The sequence below is a fragment of the Pinus tabuliformis genome, chromosome 7 (genome assembly GCF_031772625.1).
Source record: "Pinus tabuliformis cultivar Carrire ecotype Pingquan chromosome 7, CPIR1, whole genome shotgun sequence".
NCBI lineage: Eukaryota > Viridiplantae > Streptophyta > Pinopsida > Pinales > Pinaceae > Pinus > Pinus tabuliformis.
Window position 1 is genome coordinate 978,418,778 of NC_142293.1, and position 12,797 is coordinate 978,431,574.

At 37.8% G+C, this 12,797-nt stretch overlaps 1 protein-coding gene across 1 annotated transcript in view; it reads right to left on the reverse strand.

Annotated features, from left to right (window-relative positions):
• LOC149250882 (uncharacterized) overlaps positions 1-12,797 on the reverse strand; it is a 194,371-nt gene that overhangs the window by 163,106 nt on the left and 18,468 nt on the right. The gene's annotated exons all lie outside the window — the stretch shown is intronic.

Genomic DNA, 12,797 nt, shown 5'->3' on the forward strand with positions numbered 1-12,797 from the left:
AAATTTATGATTTGACCTTTGAAGGATATATATAAATCTTTCCAAATACTCCTCCAAACTCTTGTTGTCATGCTGCGTGATAGTGAAAATGTCATCCTGCATTTCTCATGTCTTACAATATTCTTGATATTTATTTAGAAAATTTCTCTTCATTTGCTCCCGAGAAGTAGTAGTATTTCCCCAAGCCTCATAAACCAAGGTAAACTTGAGTCTTTAAGGGTTGAAAGGAAAAGATTCAACTTCTAGGCATCCAAAGAATAATAATAACCCCTACAATGTATGCCAAATTCAAAAAGAAAAGAATCAAGATCCTCATGTACCTTACCATGTAAATGTTCAAGAATTGAAGTGGGATGTTTTTCATTTGAACAACTACATCGAGGTATACAATTGGGAATCCAAAGCTAGATTGTTCTTCCAATGGTTGATTCTCACCAACACCTTCACCATGAACTTCTTCATGATATACCATCCTCTTTCCTCCAAACAAATTACCTCCTGTAAACTATGAAGGATGACTTTGTTTCATATTTAATTTCTCAGTTTCAACAATCCCCTTCGTCTTTACCAATGGGTATGATACCCCCTGAATTGTTGTCTCCAAAATCCAGGTGCAAAGTACCAACCTGATTGGTTTGTGTCTACTTGGAGTTCTTACTTGCAATATAAGGACCAGCATGAGAAAAAAAAATTGATTTATTAGTATTTCCTCTACCCTTCTTGGGATTCATACCCCTACCTCTCTTAGACATGCATTTTAAAAATAAAATCAAATAGAAAATAATAAAAAATCTTAAAACCCTTGTTGGAAACAGATTAGTTCACCCAAATGCTATAGTTATCTCAAAAAATGTACCTACAACACTCCAATCAATCCAAAAAATTACCTCAAGCAATAGAAGGACACTACAAATAAAAAACAAAGCAGAACTTACCTCTACTACAAAAATGAAAATAAGAATTTTACGAGAATTCCTTTCAACACATCTCCAGAAACGACACCAAAAATGTTGGTTAATATAATTGTATTTAAAATTAACAAAACTTACTTGTCAAACCAAGGTCTTGTAGACTTTGAGGCATATCAGAATCTATGCCAAAGGAACTTGTCAGAATCTGCAAATCCTATCTCTACCCCAACAATCAATCTTTCTAGATTTGGTAATGAAAATTATAATGAAAAACCCTTACTTTCATTCCTACACTTACTCACACATCGACACCAAGATCACTCTAAATGTTGGGCTTCTTTTAGGATGTCAATAAATACTTTAAACTAAAATACCATTTTCAAAGATAAACTTAGGCTTCAATTATGATTAAAAAAAAACATACTTAGAAAAGAAATATGCAAATATCAAACTATTCATGTACTAGAACAAATTGTTTGATTACTCCAGTTCCTACACTACTTCAAATCATCAATCACTTATGCACTACATGAGAAATAACACATCTATTTTGGTGCATTCAAAATATAAACCAAATAAGTTTTCTCAATTTAGAAATCACTCTTCTTCCAAATGGACTTATAAAATAAACTTCTCAAACCCTCAATCAGATCTCATGCTAAGATGAAAATCAAACCAACTGTGAACTATTACCCAGACGACTTTCCCACACCTGTGGATACACCATAAAACAAAAGAACCATTTGTGCTTTTACCAATTCAATCATACAATACTCTCCTTAACTCACTCTGCAATTCAAAACCGGGTCTTAATATAAATACCAATAGGCCTTACCTTATGGTTGAATAAAGAGATTCAATATGTAACTTGGAATCGTTCAATGTTGAAAGGTTGCACCAAGGATTTTATTCCTATATCAAAAATACACAAGAGAAAAAAATTTACTGGCCAGGTTCTATTGAGATCATGGATCTTCTTTAAATAGAATGAAACCAAATTGATCACGAATATAAAAGAATCTTAGTGGGCGGGCTTTAAAGTTTTACCATAGTTTTGGTATTAAACAAGCGAGGTGTGTTCACCACAGACTTGTGATAGTAATTAGGTCACCCAAATCCCATAGTACATTAACAAACTTTGTGACACATAAAATAATAAAAATTCAAAAGCATAAATCAAATCTCAAGTTTAATAGGGTTTCTCAATCATAACTCCAACTCCCAAGCCTTATTTCATTGTTGACAGTTTTATAACAAAGAATAACATAGGTCTAACTACTGAGGGTTCGAATCCTTGATAAATAAATGATCCCAAAGGTAAAATGAAGTGATATAACGATCCCTCAAAACACACACACACACATCCACACCCACACACACACACACCTGCTTTCTAAATATGGATTGATGTCACTCCTTTCAAAAAAATACCTCATATGAATCATAATCAACCAGGACTTCGTAACAGTTTAGATACTTATGATACCAACCATTAAGAAAAACTCACACCAAAATAGAAAATATAACAAATACACACAGTGCGACTATCTAAGGGAAAACGATTTGGGTTGGTTGCGCCCTAGGTAACTAGCTTGTTCCCCTATAAAGGAAAAGCGATTAACTTATGAAGTATGATAAGTCATTCAATGGATTAAACATAGAAAATGTTTGAGCCTGACATTAAAGGTCCTTCTTATTAATAAAATTATCTTCTTAATACCTCAGATATAGAAGGATCTAGCTCCTAAGAAGATCCACGCGATACAAGTCTTTGACAAAAAATATGAAAAAATAACCAACAATATTGCTAACCTATATGTTTCTATGACTGGATATATATACATTTTTACAAGAGATACTCGGCCACATCCATCCTTATTCTTTATAGAACAGAAATGGAGGTCATTACTAACATGTTTCTAATGATATACCTCTCCAACAAACATCATAAGTTCACTAATACTATGTTTTATCTCAGACTATCTTCACTAGGAGGAGACGAAAACTACAATTACTCTGTTAGAGACTAGGAGGTAGAAGTGCACATTTTCTTCCTTATTTTCCATGAGAATCTTATCTTAGTAGCTCACATTGATTGCCAACCAAACTTCTTCATCGAATAGTCCTCCTAAACTAGTGCAGGAATCAAACTTTGACTAGTGCAGGAATCCCGAGATCAATTGTTTCCTGTACCAATACACTTCAAATTATAGTAAATGGAAAATATCAACAAAATCTCCTAGGGTAACATGAATATAAGCACATAATTATGAAAATGTAAATCTATCGACCTTTCCTGTAAAGATGAGCAACCTTTACCAAATTTCTCATGAATATGCTAAAAGAGGCTAAAAATGCATACATAAAGGTTTTATTTAGTCTTGAAATAGAGGATAAGATGGGGTTCTATGGGTAAAAATTAGAGCAATTATGGGGCCTAACAATCATTTTATTATCGTTTTGCCTCACCTAGTGGCCAGATTTCGTTTTTTACAACAAGAGTTGGCTGAGAGGAGGGTGAACTGGATGATAATACTTCAAGAGTATGATCTTAAATTTAAGCTAGTTCGTATGGTAAAATGCTATGATCTTTGTCAACTTACAAAAGAAGTAGTTGATTTACCATAACAAGAATATTCTAGAAGGGAAGAGGACATTGAAATGTACAATATTGAACAAGATAACCCCACAAATGAAACCATGTCTTGGTACACAGATGTTGACTGTATCTAGAGCATGGTACCTTTTCCTTGCACTTATCAACTAGACAAAAGAGGTACATTCAACTTAAATATTTGTTATATCAACTTGGACATGGTGTTCATTTTCATAAGCACAGGATTCAGAAAGGGTATTAAAAGATATTCATGATGGGCTAGTTGTTGGACACTACACGGGTGATACTACTACTCACAAATTTATGTGGTTTTATCACTATTGGCCCACATTATTCAAGGATGCACTTTCTTATGCATGTAATTTCCTAGTTTATCAAAGATGAGTTGGTCATGATAAAAAGTTAGTCACCCCATTATAACCCGTTGGAGTTGAAGAACCTTTTCAACAATGGGGATTGGATGTCATTAGTGAAACGTTACCACATTTGTCGAAGCAACACTGATATATCTTAACTGCTACATATTATATTACTCAATGGACTGAATGTAGCACCCCTCCTCCTAGGTCTACCCAAGGAACTAGCCAGCCGAGGTAAAAATGTGATGAGAGCGGCTACTTTAAGGGATTCAATTTCCTTGGTGACCTTAAGGAAATGGAACTGACGTAACATATGAAACAAATCCATCCACATCAACAACACCACCCTCAGGAGACATGTTAGCCACTCACACATGTTTATCCCTGAGTCCCATTGATGATTTAAGCCTTTTAACCCCTGGTTTCTCTCATGTTATAGGCAAGACAATGAACAGAAGCTCAAATCGCTCTCACAGGCTTGTGTGCCAGCTTCCCTCGACTTTATCAAACAAACCTCTGCCAACTTCCCAAAGATTTGAGCCACTTTTCTAGCCCAGAATCTCGGCCTCTACCTAGAACTTGTTATAACCATCAAAATCCATCAAAGATATGATGAAAATTAAAAAAAAATAAAAAATCAACCTCAGGACTAGGTCTGAGCATCCCCAACCGGGACTAAGATTCTGTTAAACACTTGGCATCAATACAACCTACAGGTCTAGGATACAAGACAAAGTATAAATGATTGAAATAATTTATGAAACATAACCAGAAGGATCACTTCCTTCTCCCTTGAACTATTATATCATCAATTAGGTATTGCATCCATCCATTTAACAATTACAAGTAAATACAAGAAATAACCATGACATAAACCAATCATTTAACCATTGTTATATCCATAATAAAACCATATAAATATTAGAGATATGACATCCATTAAATACACGTATAAGCCAGTGCAAAAGTAAGAGAACTTAGATTTTATTAATCATAGGCAAATCCGACTAGGTTCGAGACTTCCATGTACCTCCCAAACATAGACATGGCTGAACCAAATCTCTCTTTCTGCCAGTCACCCTATTTCCATATTCCAAGCATGAATGTGGGATCTCATAGAACAACTAGTCCACGAACAAATAACATAATCCAAATCGTTGCTCCGATCACAACCGAACCAAACTTCGAATGCAATCCAGAATCCATCACTATCCTTAAGGTATTTTTCATCTCCTTTTATCTCAGGCTTTATCGAAATCCAATCCCATATCACTAGGTCCTAAATGGAGACCAATCTCTCAAGCCTTATCGTAATCCAAACCCAAATCACTAGGCCCTAAACCGAGACTTCTCCCTTAGTGTTTACCGTGTATCCCACCAAAACAGGTCAAGGGATTCCTAGGCATTTGGGAATGAACCTTGAGACCACTGTTGGGTTGTGTTATATTCTTTCCACGACTAGCCCACATAGTTAACTGAGGGGTTAGAAGTGGGACAAAGCCCCCCCTTCGTTGCACCGATTGCATAGTAGTCGGGTCACAGGGTGTTTGAGGGGTGCAGGTAATGCCGTTCTATGGGGTTTGGGGTAGCGCCCCTGAAAATTTTGGTTTTGGACCCTATAATAGGTTGGGTGGACCTACCTATGGCTTTGTGCATGAGTTTCGCACATGGTTTTGGACGTGATAGTTTTTGGTCCATGGTTTTGGACGTGATGGTTTTCGGTCCATGGATTTGGACGCGATGGTTTTCGGTCCATGGTATTGGATGCTTTGGCATGTATAACTATGTATTGTAACATTTAAAGGAACATAATGAAAAAATCAAGCTGGTAGTCCCAGTTTTGGGATCCGGGGGAAAACCTCTGTGTATATGTGTTTTGTGTGTTATGCTCTTGCATTATTTATTTTCTGTGTTTTAGAATTCATATTCAGGTAATTTATGTGTGGGGTTAAAACCTACATTTAGTATCATAGTTATTTTGGCTTCAAGGGGACACCTTTGTTGTTGTGGGGTTTTGCTCGGGCCTGTGGTAGACCCTGTTCAGTGTGAGATCTACGAGATCGATTCTAGTGGTGAAAGAATATGGCGAGTAGTGGAAAGATAGAGATCGGGAAATTTAATGGTTAGAGTTTTGAGCTGTGGAAACTCAAGATGGAGGATCTGTTGGTGGATAAAGATCAGCGTATCATGGTAGATCTAGGTACTAAACCAACGGGAGTGTCCGATGAAGAATGGAAGAAGTTGGATTGGAAGGCAAAGAGCACAATATGATTATGTGTCTCAGGTTTAGTATTGCTGAATGTATCAAGGGAAGCTACAATGAAGGCTTTGTGGGACAAGTTAGGGACTTTGTACCAATCTAAGTCTCTGGTGAATAAACTGTTCCTGTGAAAATAACTGTATAACCTGAGGATGAAAGATGGAGACTCGGTGACAGAGCATATGAACGCATTTAATACTATGGTAAGTTAGTTGTTATCTGTTGATATTAAAATTTCAGATGAAGATAAGTGCATCAGTTTGTTGTATTCTCTACCAGATTTGCGGGATAGTCTGGTTATTGCAATAGGTAGCAATTCAACTCCCTTATTGTTTGATGAAATAGTCTCATCATTGTTGATGGAGGAGATGAGAAGGAAAAATATGGAGAGCCAGAATGGTGATGCCTTATTTGTACAAGGATGGTCCCAGAACAGAAACAAAAATAAGTCATCAAGTGGGAGATCTAAATCTATATGGAGATCTAAATCTTCAAGAAAACCTGTAAAGGTGGTGTGCTGGAAATGTGGAAAGGAAGGGCAATACAAAAGGGACTGTAAATCTAAATCTCCTGATAAAGGAAAGGGATATGATTATGCTCCTTCTGTAGAGGCAAAAACCACCTCAAATGAAGGTGGGGATGTGTACTTGGCTTATTCAAGTACATATGTAGATCATGATGCCTGGTTGATTGACTCAGGTGCATCCTTTCACTTCACTCCCCATAGAGAGTGGTTTTGAGAGTATGAAAAATATGATGGTGGTGATGTCTTCTTGGGGGATGACAGGAAGGCTAGAATCGTTGGTCACGGAAAAGTAAAGTTGAAGTTGCAAGGCAGAAGGGTTAGAACACTTCTGGATGTTTTTCATATTCCTACATTGGCCAGAAATCTGATTTCCATAAGCAAGCTGGATGATGCAGGTGTAAAAACATTGTTCAAGAAGGATACCTGCAATATGGTTCAAGGAGCATTAGTTTTGATGCGGGGAGTTCGAATTGGAACTCTGTACAAGCTACAAGGTAGCACTGTTGTTTATGGGTGCAACATTTTTGTGGTTCCTGAAAGTGGAGCAAAAAATCTAGTGGTCTCTGGAGAGAAGACCATGCTGTGGCATCAAAGGCTTGGACATATTGGAGAGAAGGGCCTTCGAGTACTTCATGGTAAAGGTATGGTAGAAGCTATGAGTAATAGCTCTCTGGATTTTGATTTCTGTGAAAATTGTGTATATGGGAAGTAGAATTGGGTGAGTTTCCCCTCTGGTGGTAAGAGGGCGAAACATATATTAGAATTTGTGCACAATGATTTGTTTGGACCTGTGAAGGTTCCATCACTTGGTAAGTCTGTGTACTACGTATAATTTATAGATGACTTATCAAGGAATACATGGATATATTTCCTTAAGAAGAAATCTAAAGTCTTTGATAGGTTTAAAGAATTTAAGGCTCTGGTGGAAAACCATACGGAGAAGAAGATAAAGGTGTTGAGGATAGATAACAGTGGAGAGTTTTGCAGTAAGGAATTTAAAGAATTCTGTAAGAAGTGTGGTATAGCACGATAGAAGAATACTCCATACACACCTGAGAAAAATGGAGTTACAAAAAGAATGAACAAGACATTGATGGAAAGGGCAAGACGCATGCTCAGTGGTGCCTGGTTAGGATAGGAATTTTGGGCAGAGGCGATGGAGACAACATGTTACCTGGTCAATAGATCACCTTCATCAGCATTGGAGGATAAGACTCTGCAAGGGGTATGGACTGGTAAGAAACCCTCTCTTTCACATCTGAGGGCATTTGGATGTGATGCATATGTACATGTTGTAAAGGAGAAATGAACCAAGTTGAATTGTAAATCTGAAAAGTGCATATTTATTGGGTATAAGGATGGTTTAAAGGGTTATAAGCTTTGGAACCCAGTAACAAGGAAGGTTGTGTATAGCCAAGGTGTGGTGTTTAGAGAGGTGAAAGATGTTATTAAACATGAAGTCCAACCAAAGGAACCTGAGAAGATAGAGTTTGAGCTTAAGGAGGAAGAATCCGACTCTACAAAAGAGGAGGAATTAGAAGATGAAGAGCCACAAACTCCGGGTGTGAGAAGATCAGTTCGAGAAGGAAGGCAGCTCAAAGGTATAGTCCATATGCTTTCTATTCAAAGTTTTCTTTATTTTTTACTGATTATGATCACAGAACTGTGAAGGAAGTAGTAGATTCAAAGGATGGAAAACTCTGGAAAGAGGCCATGGTTGATGAAATGGCATCTTTACACAAAAATGAGGCTTGGGATCTGGTGAAGTTGCCGTCTAGAAGGAAACCCATTGGCAGCAAATGGGTGTTCAAGAAGAAGACAAATACAGAAAGAAAGGTGGAGAAATGTGAAGCTCGGTTGGTAGCAAAAGGTTATTCCCAGGTGCCGGGAATTGATTTTGGTGATATTTTTTCTCCTGTTGCCAAGGTAAATTCTATTAGATTAATTTTATCTGTTGCTGCTACTTTTGATTTATAGGTAGAATAGATGGATGTGAAAACAACATTTCTTCATGGGGATCTGGAAGAGGAAATCTACATGAAGAAACCTGGAGGCTTTGTGGTGAAGGGTAAGAAAGAAATGGTATGCAAGTTAAAGAAGTCTTTATATGGGTTAAAATAGTCACCAAGGATGTGGTATTATAAATTTGATACATTTATACGGAGACTTGGCTTCACCCGAAGCAAAGCATATCACTGTGTGTATTTTAAATTAATTGGTGACCATGTTATTTATCTAGTATTGTATGTGGATGATATGTTGCTGGTTGGAAATGACAAAGAAATTATCCAGGATCTGAAGACCCAATTGTCCTCTAAATTCGACATGAAAGATCTTGGTGCTGCAAAATATATTTTGGGCACGGAAATTAATAGAGACCATGCAAAGAGGAAGCTCTGGTTAAACCATAGGAAGTATGTCGAGGCAATACTACAGAGGTTTAATATGCAGGATAGTAAACCGGTGAAGGTTCCTATTCTTATACATGTGAGGTTATCTGCTGAACAGTGTCCCAAGACACAAGAAGAGGAAGAGGACATGTCCCGTGTTCCATATGCAGGTGCAATCGGTAGCCTGATGTATGCAATGGTCTGTACTAGACCATACATTGCACATGCAGTGGGAGTATTGAGCAGGTTTATGTAAAAACAAGGGAAGGAACACTAGACAACAGTGAAGCGGGTTTTTAGGTATTTGTGTTGCACTAGTGATTATGGTTTGTGCTACCAATGAAGACCAGGATTGGACAGTGTTGGATATTCGTGGCTTTGTTGATGCAGACTGGGCTAGAGATCTAGATCAAAGAAGGTCTACAAGTGGGTATGTTTTTCACCTATTTGGAGGTGCAGTCAGTTGGATGAGTAAGAAACAATTTGTAGTGGCACTATCAACTACAGAGGAAGAATACATGGCAACCACTCATGAAAGCAAGGAAGAAGTTTGGTTGCAAAGATTGTGTTCAAGTATGGGGTTAGTATAGGGAGCTATATGGATAGATTGTGACAGCCAAAGTGCAATTTTATTGGAAAAGAACCCTGCATATCATTCAAAGACAAAGCACATTGATGTTCAGTATCACTTTGTGAGGGATATGATAGAAGACAAAAAGGTGTTGTTGGTAAACGTGGACACTTTGAAGAATACTATAGATGCATTGAAAAAATCTGTGGGCTCTGAGAAGTTCTCTTGGTGTAGAGAAACAATGGGCATTGTAGGGATGGATAAATGACTAAGATCTCTTGTGGTCCCCTATGGAAAGAAAACAACAAGTGGGAGAATGTTGGGTTGTGTTATATTCTTTCCATGACTAGCCCACATAGTTAACCAAGGGGTTAGAAGGGAGGCAGAGCCCCCCCCCCCCGCCCTCCCCATTGCGCCGATTCCGTAGCAGGGGTCACCTAGGGTTTTCAGTCCATGGTATTGGATGCTTCGACATGTATAAATATGTATTGTAACATTGAAATTAACATAATGAAAAAATCAAGCTAGTAGTGCCTGTTTTGGGATCAAGGGGAAAATCTCTGTGTATATGCGTTTTGTCTGTTATGCTCTTGCATTGTTTATTTTCTGTGTTTTAGAATTTGTATGCAGGTAATTTATGTACGGGGTTAAAACCTACAACCACCTCTACCCCATATTCTCAAATCCATCTAACAAACCAAAGCTCAAAACTGAGATAAACATCCCAAAACCATGGCATTTAAAAAAATTCAAGGCTAGGCAAAAAACCACTATCATAACCTGGCAAAACCATGCCACCGACAACAATAGGACCATACACCAGCATGAAAGTCATGCATGTCCAAACTAGCTAAGAAATCACACATGGAAAGGGCTACCTACAAGTACTCCTGCTGAAGTTGCTTGATCCTACTTCCCTTTCCTAGATCCTTGCTTTCCTTCCTTTCCCTTTGCTTGCTTTTCCTTCCTCTATCCAAAGCTAGAGTGCTCCAAGAAAACTCTAAGTGACCATGAGTGTGTGAGAGAGAGAGAATAATGAGAGAGATCCAAACTTGAACTGACAAAAGGTTACACTAACCAAACCTACCAATTTATTCTCATAAGCCTTTTTATTAATGAGGCCTCTAATTTCTTCATTTTCCATTATTTTCCATTATTTTCTTCCTCACATGCAACCTATGACCTTTGACCTTAATTTTCTCCTAATTTCCTTTATTTTCATAAAGAAACGTGCCAAAAATTCCTTTTTTCCTTTTATTGACTTTTCCTTTGCCTTTGCCAATTTTCCTTAGCCAAATCACACATCCTGTGATGCCTACTAGGATATCTTTGCCCAAAATTCAGCTTGGAATACATGTCCCTTACTCGTGGTCTTATTTTGACTTTATTAACTTTGATTACATGAATTGTTCAACAGGTATGTTATAGAACCCTCCACATTGGGGAATGCCATCCTCGGTGTTAAACCACAACAAGTCCTCGGAAAGACCATTGAGAAGAAAATATACTTCCCATGGAGCTGTTTAACTTAGCTCACTGCATTATTTACAATGAAAGACGTGATCAAAGGAAAGCATCATGACAAGATGAAAATATAACGACCATACTGCTTACTGGAGCTTTATAACACAACTCATTATGGTATTTACAATAACCACATATACACATATGCACATTTGTTAAGCCGACGGATAAAAGGATATGATTCCTGTATCAATCAACAAGGGAATCCAGAGGATCACACCTCTAGCCTCAATGTAATACCAACATTCATATCCTTCTCAGGAAATCCATAATCCACTGTCACAGTCAAAGTTGCATCCAATGTCCATCGATATAATCCTATGCCACTTGTCCTCTCAGCAAACAGTTACCAACTCATTGTTCCAGGGCACACTCCCAACGCGCATCATATTCCATCTATCAATGATAATGACCAAAACCAATTTATCCATGACCTTCCCTTCTCTGTTATGCAGTTCCTGGGGAAATCTGTTCACCCCCTTTCGTGCAGTCACTCACCTTCCAAGTTCCCTGGAACCCCCTATCCTGGGCCATCCATTCCTTGGAAAGACTTCCCTGCATCAGAAGATAAAACAACCAAGGCATATACCTACCTCAACCATCATATCGGTCATAGCATGCTCATGGAAATCAATGGAAACTATTGGGTATCAGTGTCCCACAATGGATTTGCTCCCGAAGTGCTCTATTAGAATACTGCTGCATTTTTCAATTCCTTTTACTGTTGCAAATTCTTGTAGTCAATTTCAACCACCCAACCAAGAATGTTCAAGCATTCCTATTTGAAGCACATAATTTCCATTAGATTTAAATAAATTGAAATAACCTCAAATCATACCTCATTGGTAGTTCGTCAATAAGGTATACTTGCAATCATGTTTACTTCCTGTCACAACAAGTCAAACTAGTTGTTTTATCACAACATCATGTATAAACATATCACATGTGGTTAGATCAAAACACAACCCTCATAGATCAACATCATAAATCATATGTAACCATAATTAAACAGAATCATAGATCATATATAATCATCATATACCATAGTCATAAATTACATACATAATAAAACTGAAATAAAATGTTGATACTTAACCTTTAATCAATCCTAAGCTTCTACCTTTGTCTTTATTTTGTGCGCACTTTGGATCAGGTGCCACACCAGACAAAAACCTTGTGCCTTCGCCTCAACCATGTGCACATACACATAGTGTGCATCATACACATACAACTACACGCGTCATATAGCACCATGCAATACATGCATCTATACCAGTACCATATGTACCACATGTACATAGTACCACCTGTACACTACAAACACCTGCACAACGTGTGCACGACATCACATGTACACGGCACCACCTACACAACGTGTACACAGTGCCACATGTACACTGAACCACTGTATAATGTGTACACAATACCACATGTACACAGTTCGACATAGACGACATGTACGTGACACCATATGTACACAACGCCACGAGCACGACATGTACACAGTACCACGTGCACACAACACCACTTGTACCACATGTACATAGCACCACTTGTACAATCTTGCATACAACACCATATGTACATAGTGCCACATGTATAGCATGCATGAAACACCACCTGTACATAACACTTCATA